At 32.0% G+C, this 11,334-nt stretch overlaps 1 protein-coding gene across 1 annotated transcript in view; it reads left to right on the top strand.

Moving 5' to 3' along the window:
- The first annotated feature begins 9,978 nt into the window (after positions 1-9,978).
- LOC143073055 (uncharacterized) overlaps positions 9,979-11,334 on the top strand; it is a 48,679-nt gene continuing 47,323 nt past the window's right edge. Inside the window, exon 1 of the mRNA XM_076248295.1 lies at positions 9,979-10,041. The gene's annotated coding sequence lies outside the window, so the exon portion shown is untranslated. The remainder of the gene's footprint in view (positions 10,042-11,334) is intronic.

Below are 11,334 nucleotides of genomic sequence, written 5' to 3'. Positions count from 1 at the left end.
TATAGTACTGTGAATTCACACTGAAATATAAGAGAAAACAAACGACACAACGGAAACACAACGTAAAAATGTTACACACACAGAAACGAACTATGATATAACAATGGCCATTTTCCTGACTTGGTATAGGATATTTTTAAAGAAAAAAAATGGTGGGTTGAACCAGGTTTTGTGGCATGCCAAACCTCGCACTTTAATGGCAATGTTAAGTATAACATTAAAAAGACAACATAATAATACAGGACTACAATACAAATAAATAGGAGAACGTATTAGGCAAAGAAACACACGAATAATAGATAACAAAAGGCATCAGGTTTAAAATTCAATTCGCCAAAAACGCGCCTCGTCCACACAAGACTTACCAGTGACGCCTAGATATAAAAGTTCGAAAGTCAAAAAAATTACAAAATTGTACGACACTGAGAACCAAAATACCCTTCCGGAACACCTGAGATCACCCCTAGTTTTTTGGTGGGGTTCGTGTTGTTTATTCTTTAGTTTTCTATGTTGTGTCGTTTGTGCTGTTGTTTGTCTTTTTCATTTTTAGCCATGGCGTTGTCAGTTTGTTTTAGATTTATGAGTTTGACTGTCCCTTTGGTATCTTTCGTCCCTCTTTTGAAAAAGGTTGTGCCAAATATGACAAGGGTTTTCTGCTTGTGATAAGAACATTCTTATTATTTAGGACAGTTTATGCTATTGCAAGCAGTAAATTTTATCAAATGAATATAAAAGATGATACATGATAAAACTGAAGTCTTAACTAATTACAGAAAACAAAACCCGAATACATAATACAAAGACCAAAAAATACAGAAAATAGACACACCCGACTTAGTCCAGGCCTCAACGCTAAAAGTCATAATAAACGTCACATACGAAGTGGTGAAAAGGCACAAAAATAACGTCACATTTGAATTTCTGAAAGAGCACAAAAATGACGTCATATTTGAAAAACAATATCTCAAAAATAAGATAGAATTAGGATTGATTTAAGATTATAATAGAACTAAATACTGATATTACATTTAAACACAATGCACATTGCAATACTTATTAATAGCAATTAACTATAAAATATTTTTAATATTTATTGGTTAACGCAGAAGTACAAAATATGTATGTACTCCATGAAATTTGATATCTGATTAAAAAAAAAACTGCAAAAACTCACGTCGTCTATCGAAAAATAAACAACATCACGATCAACTCCCGGAAGTGCTCTCGACCAATCATATCAACGTTTTCCCTAATATGCAAAACATATAAAAATTATATGAATATAATTTTTATGTGATTTGCATAAACGATAATACGTTGATATGATTGGCCGAGAGGTAGAAGTTCTTAATGTTGTTTATGCTTGATACTTTAATCCTATATTATTACATCCCCACTTGAATCCTCAATTCCATTTTACTTGTGGATTATTTCTAAGTCTTATTTTAACAACATATACTTGACCTAAGTTGAATTTTGCGTTCGCCAAGAAATACTGTTTTTAAACATCATATAGTTTTTGATAAATATATTTGCTTTTCATGTTATGTACATTTTTATAATACAGATTTTCATATGAATTGGTTGTAACCTGGATTTTATGTGAACAGAAAAATTGTACCAAAACTAGCAAGAAACTATGTGCAGTGTTTTAGTACTATATATATATATATGTGTGTGAAAACAAAAAATTAAAATCTATAATGTGTGTAGCTGCACCAGCTAGACCAGCTACAACGAGGTTAGCAACGGTAACTAAGGAATCATTTCTAGAAGATGATTTCGCGTCTGGCGTACTAAATTATAATCCTGGTACCTTTGACAACTATTTACACCACTGGGTCGATGCCACTGCTGCTGGACGTTTCGTCCCCGCGGGTATCACCAGTCTAGTAGTCAGCAATTAGGTGTTGACATGAATATCAATTATATGGTTATTCTTATAAATTTCCTGTTACAAAACTAAGGATTTTCTTATCCCGGGATAAAATTACCTTAGTCGTATTTGGTACAACATTTTTTTTGAATTTTGGGTCCTCAATGCTTTTCAACTTTGTACTTGTTTGAGCTTCACTGATGAGTCTTATGTAGACGAAACGCACGTCTGGTGTACTAAATTATATTCCTGGTACCTTTCATAACGATTTGACACAAACATAATAAATTTATATTATTATAACGGGTGATTTGACTGGTAAAGGTTGATAATTGTAACCATTAGCTTTGATTTTGAGTCTATTGATATTTTGTCAGATCAAGGTCAAGTTATCTGAGTAGATGAGTCTTGTCACATGTTTAGTAAAATTTTACATACATGTTAGACATGTCGATCTTTAATTGAATTTTAAGGGGTAAATCATATTAACAGCAAACGGCAACCACTGAATAATAGTTAGACTTGTGGGCAGACACATACATAATGTAACTGGAATAAACATGCTTGTTTGGCCCCAAAATTTCTGCTGATCTTGGACAGTGATGAAACAGCACAACACACGAATAACCTGATATAAAGATAAGAAGATGGGGAATGATTGCAAATGCATGAGACTACTCCCCACAAGAGTCAACTGACACAGAAATTTTTAACAACTACTGAGGTCACCCATTATGGCCTTCGACAACGATTAAAAGAATACCACATAGTCAGCTATAAAAAAAAAAAACTGATATGACAACTGCAAAACAATCCAAACGAGCAAACTAACGGCAATACAACATAAGAAAAAACTATATAAACAGTTACAAGGGCTGAACTCATCCACTCGATACGTTGCAGAATTACACAAAAAAACGAAGAGCGGATCGAGTTGATCTCATTACTGATACAAAGCATAAAGATAAGTAACAAAAGTACCGATCTGAGAATGCTTGTAGTTACGGATAGATAGTAGCAAGCCAATAACAACTAAATAAAATTAAGAAATCATGCATCTAAAACAAAATATCAAATTATAAAAAAGGACATATGCAATGGATTAAGTGTTAAGAAGTCTTCAACAGTCTTGGGAAACAAGACATTGTACAATGTAAAAAATAGTTATCAACATGACTATAGCGCCGTAGGCGTTAACGTATCGTTTGTTGTTTTTCGGTGTGTACACAAAAAACAAAACACACCATCATTGAAATCCAGCTTTCAGCCTTTCCAAAACAGACAGTATTTTCTCGTGTATCGATTGGATATGGCGTGATGGGTTGAAGCTGTGTTAGTTTCATCATCAAGTGCCTGTGGTCTGCAGTTAACTAATAGCTTCAAGTAATTTGGCCCAGAAAACTACATTTCCTTGTTCATCATGTGGATATTCTATATAGGAATGTTGCTGTACAACTTCTAACATAATCAATGGAAGCTCCTTTGGACGTATCTGTTCATAGAATACTAAAAATAGAATATTTTGTCCGTTTCTAGAATAAATACTTTCCATTCTGGCCATATTGTATTCGAACATACAATAATATGAATCCAGAAAAGATCTAGTTATAATACAGATAGTTTTCCTACTTTCATGAATTGCATTTGTAATGTTATTTGCTATTTCTTCGCCGGGTATAAAATCACGCTGGTGTATGCACAATGTTTTGTGTCCGTGTTGTTCAAAGTTTTCAATGCAATCTTTCAGAACAAAATCTAGTTCACTGTCTGCATATGAGATAAACGCATCATACGTATGTTGATAACAGTTATCAACAGGTTTGTTTTGTTTATATTTGCTTATTGTCATGTAGTACAAGTAACGGATCCTCCAACGGTAACGATATACTAATCCCATGATAGTCACTGTCAGCATTGCAAAAATGGCAATCGAAATACAAATTATTAGCACTGCATGGGATTCGCATTCTCTCGCTATCTGTAAAAATGTATGTTTAAACTCCTGAATTTCTAAGATAGAACTATTTGAGAACCTGCACTTATAATCATTGCTCGGCATAAAGTGATTACTATTTTCTGCCATCCATGTTAGAAATTGATAAGTTTCACAGCTACATTGCAACACATTTTTTGACAAGTTAATTTTTAAATCAGATTTCTTAAATATTTCATTGATACCATTTATTGACATTGGACTTAAACTACTAATTCTATTACTTGAAAGGTCGAGCATTTTCAAATTTTGTAACTGAGCAAGGTCAAAGGTGATGTCAGATAATGTATTTTTGCTCAGGTCAATAATTTCTAACTGAGGATGTCCATGAAAAATTGAAAAAACCAGTCTGTCAATTCCGTTATCTGATAGATAAATGACTTTTAGATTTGTTATATTGGAGTGACTGTATCTGTGCCATTGCAAAGAACTACCTAAACGATTTTCATTTAAATTCAAGAAAATTAAATTTGGCATTACAAATTCTAAATCACACAACTCATTTTTAGATAAATCTAAATGCAACAAAGATTTAGGGCAAATAATAAAGTTTCCGGTATAAAAAATGCCATTCCCGTTTATATACAGCTTTTGAATAGCAGTCTTATTCAGTGCTTCAAGTATATACCCTAAGGAATTAAACTGATGACGAAAAAAACGATGCATTATTAAAACTTCCACTGTAGTATTTTTAATATCATCCATGATGGCATTTATTTAATTTTCATGCTCCTGAATCCTATTCAAATTTAGAAACTTGAGATGTCTTCCGCATAATGTACCATACTCATAAGACTGTATCGTACAGTGAAAAAGGTTGATTGATTTTAGATATAACAAATTTTGAAAAGTAAAGTTACTGAAGTGCATGTTGCAGTAACGAATAGTAAGCTTTTGAAGATGGGTTAATGGTAAGAATCCTTTTCCAAATGCCGTTTCATTCGGTTCTGTTATTCTAGCATCTATTGCGAGATCTTTCAAATTCGTTAGGTATGAAATTACTTCACCTGGAAACTTGTTTGCTCCTATATTATTTGCGATATTCAAATGTGTTAATGATTTCAAAGGTTTGAAAACGAGTCTTGGAAAGGTTTTCAAGTTATAGGACAGTTTATTGTCGTTGAGATGAAGCCTTTGTAATTTAGTTAGTCCGTAAAAGGCATCTTGGTGAAGAAGAAACATGTTATTGTTACTTAGATTCAGTTGTATAAGATGATGTAGATGTTCAAAGTTTTTAGCGATCAATATTCCAAATAGGTTATAACTTAGATCAAGAACATTCACGTTTGATGGAAATTTTGGAAGCTCTGCTAGTTCTAAATTTGAACAATTAGTTATAAGTATACGGTTGTTCCTTGTACAGTTACATTGAACATAAAAATCGCATGGTAACAGTAAAGCTGATTCACTTATTCCATACAAAATACCCAGAACTACAAGGAATGTAGTAAGTTTCATTATTTTACCTGAAAACGAAGAGAAAGTTAAGCAAAACTTAGGATTTATCGGTGGATAGCCAGAAGATACCAAATGAAGTTTCAAAAATCATATTTCGGAGAGAACCCCACAACGCTCCTGCAATAAAAAGTATATTAAAATACGTTGGACTCGATTTGAAATTACCGATAAGGGCGAAAACTTTTTGTAACATGCTTGTCTTTTGTAGACTATTTAGTGCAGTTTTCATTTATTTCAGCAGAGGACTTGTTCTGTTTATGTGTGGACTTTAATTTACAATCATATATATACTATCGTTTGATGTATGCAGAATAAAATGTGTATTCGGTGCTATTCTGGCGAGGTAGAAGATGAGAACCAATTTTTACATTTGATCTCCTGATAAGAGCTATCAGGAAAGATTTTTTAATGTGATTGGATATTTTCCCGATTTGAAAATAAGATTAAGCTACTGAACAACTGATTTACCAATTTTTTCATAACTCCATCTAAAATTTCTTATAATTCCGGACTGCCGAATGACAAGTTTTCAATTGGGTAATAACTTGTTTAATTTCTAAGATATAATAATACTTACTTTTTGTTTGGAAGACGCTGATGAAGCTATATGTCTTTCTTACTAATTGAATTGTCTAGACTACTTATAAATAGATATAATTATTGAAAGAAAATTGTGTTTCCTGTCATACGTTCATATATTCACAATTCAAGGAAATAAAACAATTACATCCATCTAAAGATTGAAAGATGTCATCTAGATCACATGCACTTAACATTTTGTCAATAGCCTATTATTGACAGAACGTCTAGTGCCCGTATCTAGGTATTTGCACTTCCCTAGCCCCCCCCCCCCCCCCCCCCCCCCCCAATAAATTCTTCTTCGATCCTCTTACATCCTAGCATATTTTAAATTGTCACCCCAACACTCATTTACCCCTATCCATCCCCTCTAATCTAGAAATAATAATCTCCTTATTTAAATGTAAATACAGGAGGATTTGTTATTGATCGGTTATTAATTTTTGTGGACTAAAAGGACAGGTTATTTATTTTCTGCACTGTTGAAGCATGATTTTTCGTTCTCATTAAAACAAGGGACTGATTATTTATAAAATTTGAAAAACACACAATTTTTATATAAAAATATATAATACATGTATGATCATGTATAGTCAAGCCATTATGTACCATTTAATCAGAATTAATCATCATCTTTTGGAATTAAGTGAATCTTCTGAATTCTAAACTGCATTATAAATTGCATACATACAAGTTAAAGTTTTACTGTAACTAGCCTCTTTTAAAAGAATTGCCAACAAACATATTCGCCGAGCGGACCGAGGCGAATAAAATTTTTTTTAGTTATATTTTTTTTGTTTTGGTGGTTCGACTTGCAGAAATTCTTTTATACCTGTAAATTATGTGTTGTTGTTTTTTCTTTAAATTAAGTTAAGATTTTTTTATCAACTGCCATGAATTGGAATTATGATTTGTAATGTTTTGTGTAATTCCTTTCATGGCATGAAGTTTCTCCGGTGTAATCAGAGTGTCTCTTCTTCATGTTCTAACTTTTCAATGCAACTTGTATTAGAAAAAAAATTATCATCAACATCAGAAGACGAAATATTTCAACTGGCGTGTAATGTCTATGCGGAGTCCATTGATATACACAAAACTGTTCAATTATTATAGTGGTCAATACTGAACTTCGAGTCAGGTAATAATGCAAATATCAAACATGGCGCCAATACCAAGTATTGTATTAAAAATTGAATTCTTCTTTTTGTTACTTTATTGGGGTGTAAAAGCGTTGACCGAAGTACATTTTGTATGAAAAAAATGTGCGCACGGTCAACGCTTTTACAACCCTACATAAGAAGCATTCAATACTTATAATTACATTTTTAGCTAGGATAATCAAAACACGCTTTACATCAAGTTTTTATTTAATTTTCCTGTGCACTTTATTATGGGACCTCGTGTCATCATGAATGATAAGTTTTATTGTGTAATGCAATTGCTTATGGAATAACATGTGATGTGCAGTTAGCCAATCAGAATAACGTATTATAATGAAACATACATCTAATGTAATTATTACCTTGTAACATTTATTGTTAGTTGCACCATGGAAGTATTATATTGACAATATAATACCATGAAAGTATTATATTGACAATATAATACGTCCAGGGTTGTACAAAGATTTTTTGAACTGTTGAAGCAAATTGTTGATCCATTCGAAAACATGCATTGATTGCTTTGAACAAAAGGAGTTCTATTTTAAGCCTTTATCCATACCAAACAATTTTGTTACGATAAACGGGAAAATAGTTTAAAAAATCGGATGAGAAAAATATGTTCATTTTTTAACAAATGTTTAATGGTATTCCATTCCTTTTCTCTTCTTTTGAAGTTATAAGGATCCTTCAATAATAAAAATGATACATTAAATGCAATAAAGACATCGAAATCCCCCCACCTCCTGTATTCTAACATAACAAGATGTTGAGATAATATTCTGAAACACTATCCAGTTTATATTCGCTACATACAATTTCCAAATATTTTAAAATTCAATGTTATTTTAAATCAGCATATAAAATGAACATACTATTGTGAATAAAATAATCAATAAATACATGATCGGTTGTTTTACAAGAATACCAGACATAAAAATGGCACTGATATTCTGTATATGTAATTCAGCAATTGCACTAGCAAAAGATCAAAATAAACTATAATAATAAATATATATCAAAAAGGTGCTCCCCTTTCAAGTATAATCACAACGGATTTTTATTTTTTCACTTCACAATCATGAAAGTACCGTAACTCTGGAACTTTAAAATCAAAATCAACAAAAATCGAATTCAAACTGTCTGTTGTTGTGGTCTAAAACATCCCATTTAATGTCTTTGCTTTTTTAAAACGCAGCTAGTTCTCTGCCGTCGAAAACCAACAATTTTGAATTTTTCATCAATCAAATACGTTCCTTTATTTTAAAGTAAAAAGACGATCTCTATGAATCTTCAAAAAAAAATGTTTAATTCTTATATTTTAGCCAATAATCAAGTACCATAATTCTTGAATGATTATAGTCAAATGATGGAAATCGAACTTATACTGTATTTAGTGATCCAAAACATTTCATTAAATTTTGAATTAATATCGAAAAGCAGTTCTCTATTTATCATTAAATAATCAATTAAAGTTATGACTCGAAATCATAAGTTGGACGGACGGAAAGCCATCAGCTCCCAGTGAACTTAAAATTAAGGGTACTACCGACATTAAAACAAAATCTTCATATCTTGGTTTTGATATTGACACTCGGATTGGTGATGTCTTATATATCAACTAAGAAGATGAACAATTATTAATGTTATTAGAATAGAAATAATTTGTTTAAACGTTTTATACACTCATTACCTAAGCAGTATTTGACAAAACTTTTTGGAATTTTGGATCCACAATGCTCTTCAAATTTGTACTGTTTTGGCTTTATAAATATTTTGATATGAGCGTCACTGACGAGTCTTATGTAGACGAAATGCGCGTCTGGCGTACTAAATTATAATCCTAGTACCTTTGATAACTATTTAACATGGATATGCATTTTATACAATGAATTATGTCTTTATATGCCACTACACCGATATTTATTATTATAAGACTTATCCTGAATTGGCTTACATTTGCTAAAGCACTAGGTAAGTAGCTATTCATTAGTATACATATAGCATAGCACTATAGTGTATGAGGGTAGGAACGGGGTTCCCCACTTTACGAATGACGGTAAAATATTGGTTAAAATGATGTTAACCGATAAATATTATACTCCATTTGACGCTAGCGATACTCTGAGCTATGAAATGAAATTTGACGAATGACGATAAAAAAAAATAAGGCTCATGTGACGCTAACTGAAGCGAAAAATGGACGTTTGACGCTTGACGGTGAAAGGGCATTTCTCCCTCTTGTTTGAATACAGAACTAACTATAAACTGTACGTTATGGTTGTCTACATAGAAAATGTCCGTACCAAGTCACGAATATGACAGTTTTTATCCATTTATTTGATGTGTTTGAACTTTTGATTTTGCTATTTGATTTAGGGACTTTCCGTTTTGAGTTTTTCTCTGAGTTCATTTAAAAAAGAAGATGTGGTATGATTGCCAATGAGACAACTATCCATGCACAAGAGACCAAAATGACACAGAAATTAACAACTATTGGTCACCGTACGGCCTTCAACAATGAACAAAGCCCATACCGCTTATTCAACTATAAAAGGCCCCGAAATGACAATGTAAATCAATTCAAATGAGAAAATTAATAGCCTTATTTATATAAAAAAAAATGAACGAAAAACAAATATGTAGCAAATAACATGACAAGCGACGACAATTAACCACTGAATTACAGGCAGTTTTTTGTGATTTTACTTTTTACAACTATCATATTCTCTGGTTTCTTTTAATTTAGAAATAAATTAGTTACCTCATTGTCTGTCCTCAATCAATCATTAAGATTTTTCACCACTAAAAAAATTTGAAATAAAATTTTAATAAAAAAATCTCAAGACTCAAACTTTTTTTCAAGTTTATCGCATCTGTTCCGTGGTTGTTTCTTTATTTACTATTTTTATCAATGACACATGCGCATTAAATCGAAACAGAATATTTCCGGTTGTGTATTTGCATCAAAAAAGGTAAACATTAATTTCACTTTTCCAACGTAGTACTTTTATGCATAAAGCTCTAGGAATGTTGCTCAAGTAAAACCCTTACTTTTTTTATTTGAAAAGAATGCGTTTCACTGGCTGTCAAATTTTGCGCACGTTGTATTTGTAAACAAAATTGATTCAAAATTTTATAGCAGTCGATAATTATTTGACCGGTTTACATTGGACACAGGGGTTTGTTACAATTGCCGGGTTTACTATCCATATGTTTTTAGGGGTTCGTATGGATAGTAAACCCGGCAATTGTAAGAAACCCCTGTGCATTGGCTGTTATTGCCAAAGGAATTGGAAATTCTATCAATAATTACGTATATCTCAAAACCGCAATTATAAAGCGGCAGTTATAGTTGCAATTATATAGTTACTGTTGCCCGACTACCTTTGAGATGCCCATTGGCCTTGTACAGAATAAGAATAAGAATACTTTATTAATCCAATTATGGACCCTTGTGGGTTTTAAATTTCATACAATGATTACAATGATTTGTGTTATAACAATGAAATAATAAAATGAAGTACATCACAATAGAACATGTACATATAGTATAATCAGGGTCGTAACTACATTGAGGCAAATGAGGCAAATGCCTCATGTTGGATATTTCAAAAAAAAAAAAAAAACGGAAAGAAAACATTGTCTTCACTGAAAGTTTCTTGCAAAAAGCACGTTTTCTTTACTATCTGTTGTTGCCCCTGCATGTTTTCGTGATCCATGTTTCTATTTTACTTTTAGTTTTCAGAGTAGATAGTCTATTGTTTGTACTTCTGTGTCCCGGGTTTTTATTTTGTTTGTACTTCCGTGTCTCGGGTTTGTCTTTTGTTCATTTATTGTCCTACTGTATGACTATAGTCTGAGTGTTGATTTTCATTTGTAAGCGTTTGGTTTTGCAATAGTGCATGTCCACCGATGTCCAGACATTGTGTGAGAAAATATTTTAAGAATATACGATGCTATACTGGACACAGCAAAAAAAATGTCGTTTCTGCATGGAGAATTGAACTTGATATCAAAGAAAACTGGCTCTTTTTTGTAGAAAGATAGCTGACATGGATTAAATTAAAGTAAGACCTCTAATTTCCCCATATCAAGTCATCTATATAAATTATAAAAACATCAATGCATTGCAATATGACCTTTTACATTGAAGGGTTAAACTTGCATTAAGTTCAGACCCTTTAACAGAAAATAAAGGAACATGGAGTAAACGTGCACGGAACCTAATCTCACACAAAGTCTATGCATAGAAACAAATACAATGA

The sequence above is a fragment of the Mytilus galloprovincialis genome, chromosome 4 (genome assembly GCF_965363235.1).
Source record: "Mytilus galloprovincialis chromosome 4, xbMytGall1.hap1.1, whole genome shotgun sequence".
Lineage (NCBI taxonomy): Eukaryota > Metazoa > Mollusca > Bivalvia > Mytilida > Mytilidae > Mytilus > Mytilus galloprovincialis.
Note: the sequence above shows the minus strand (reverse complement) of the source record. Positions and strands in the feature narration are given on the sequence as shown.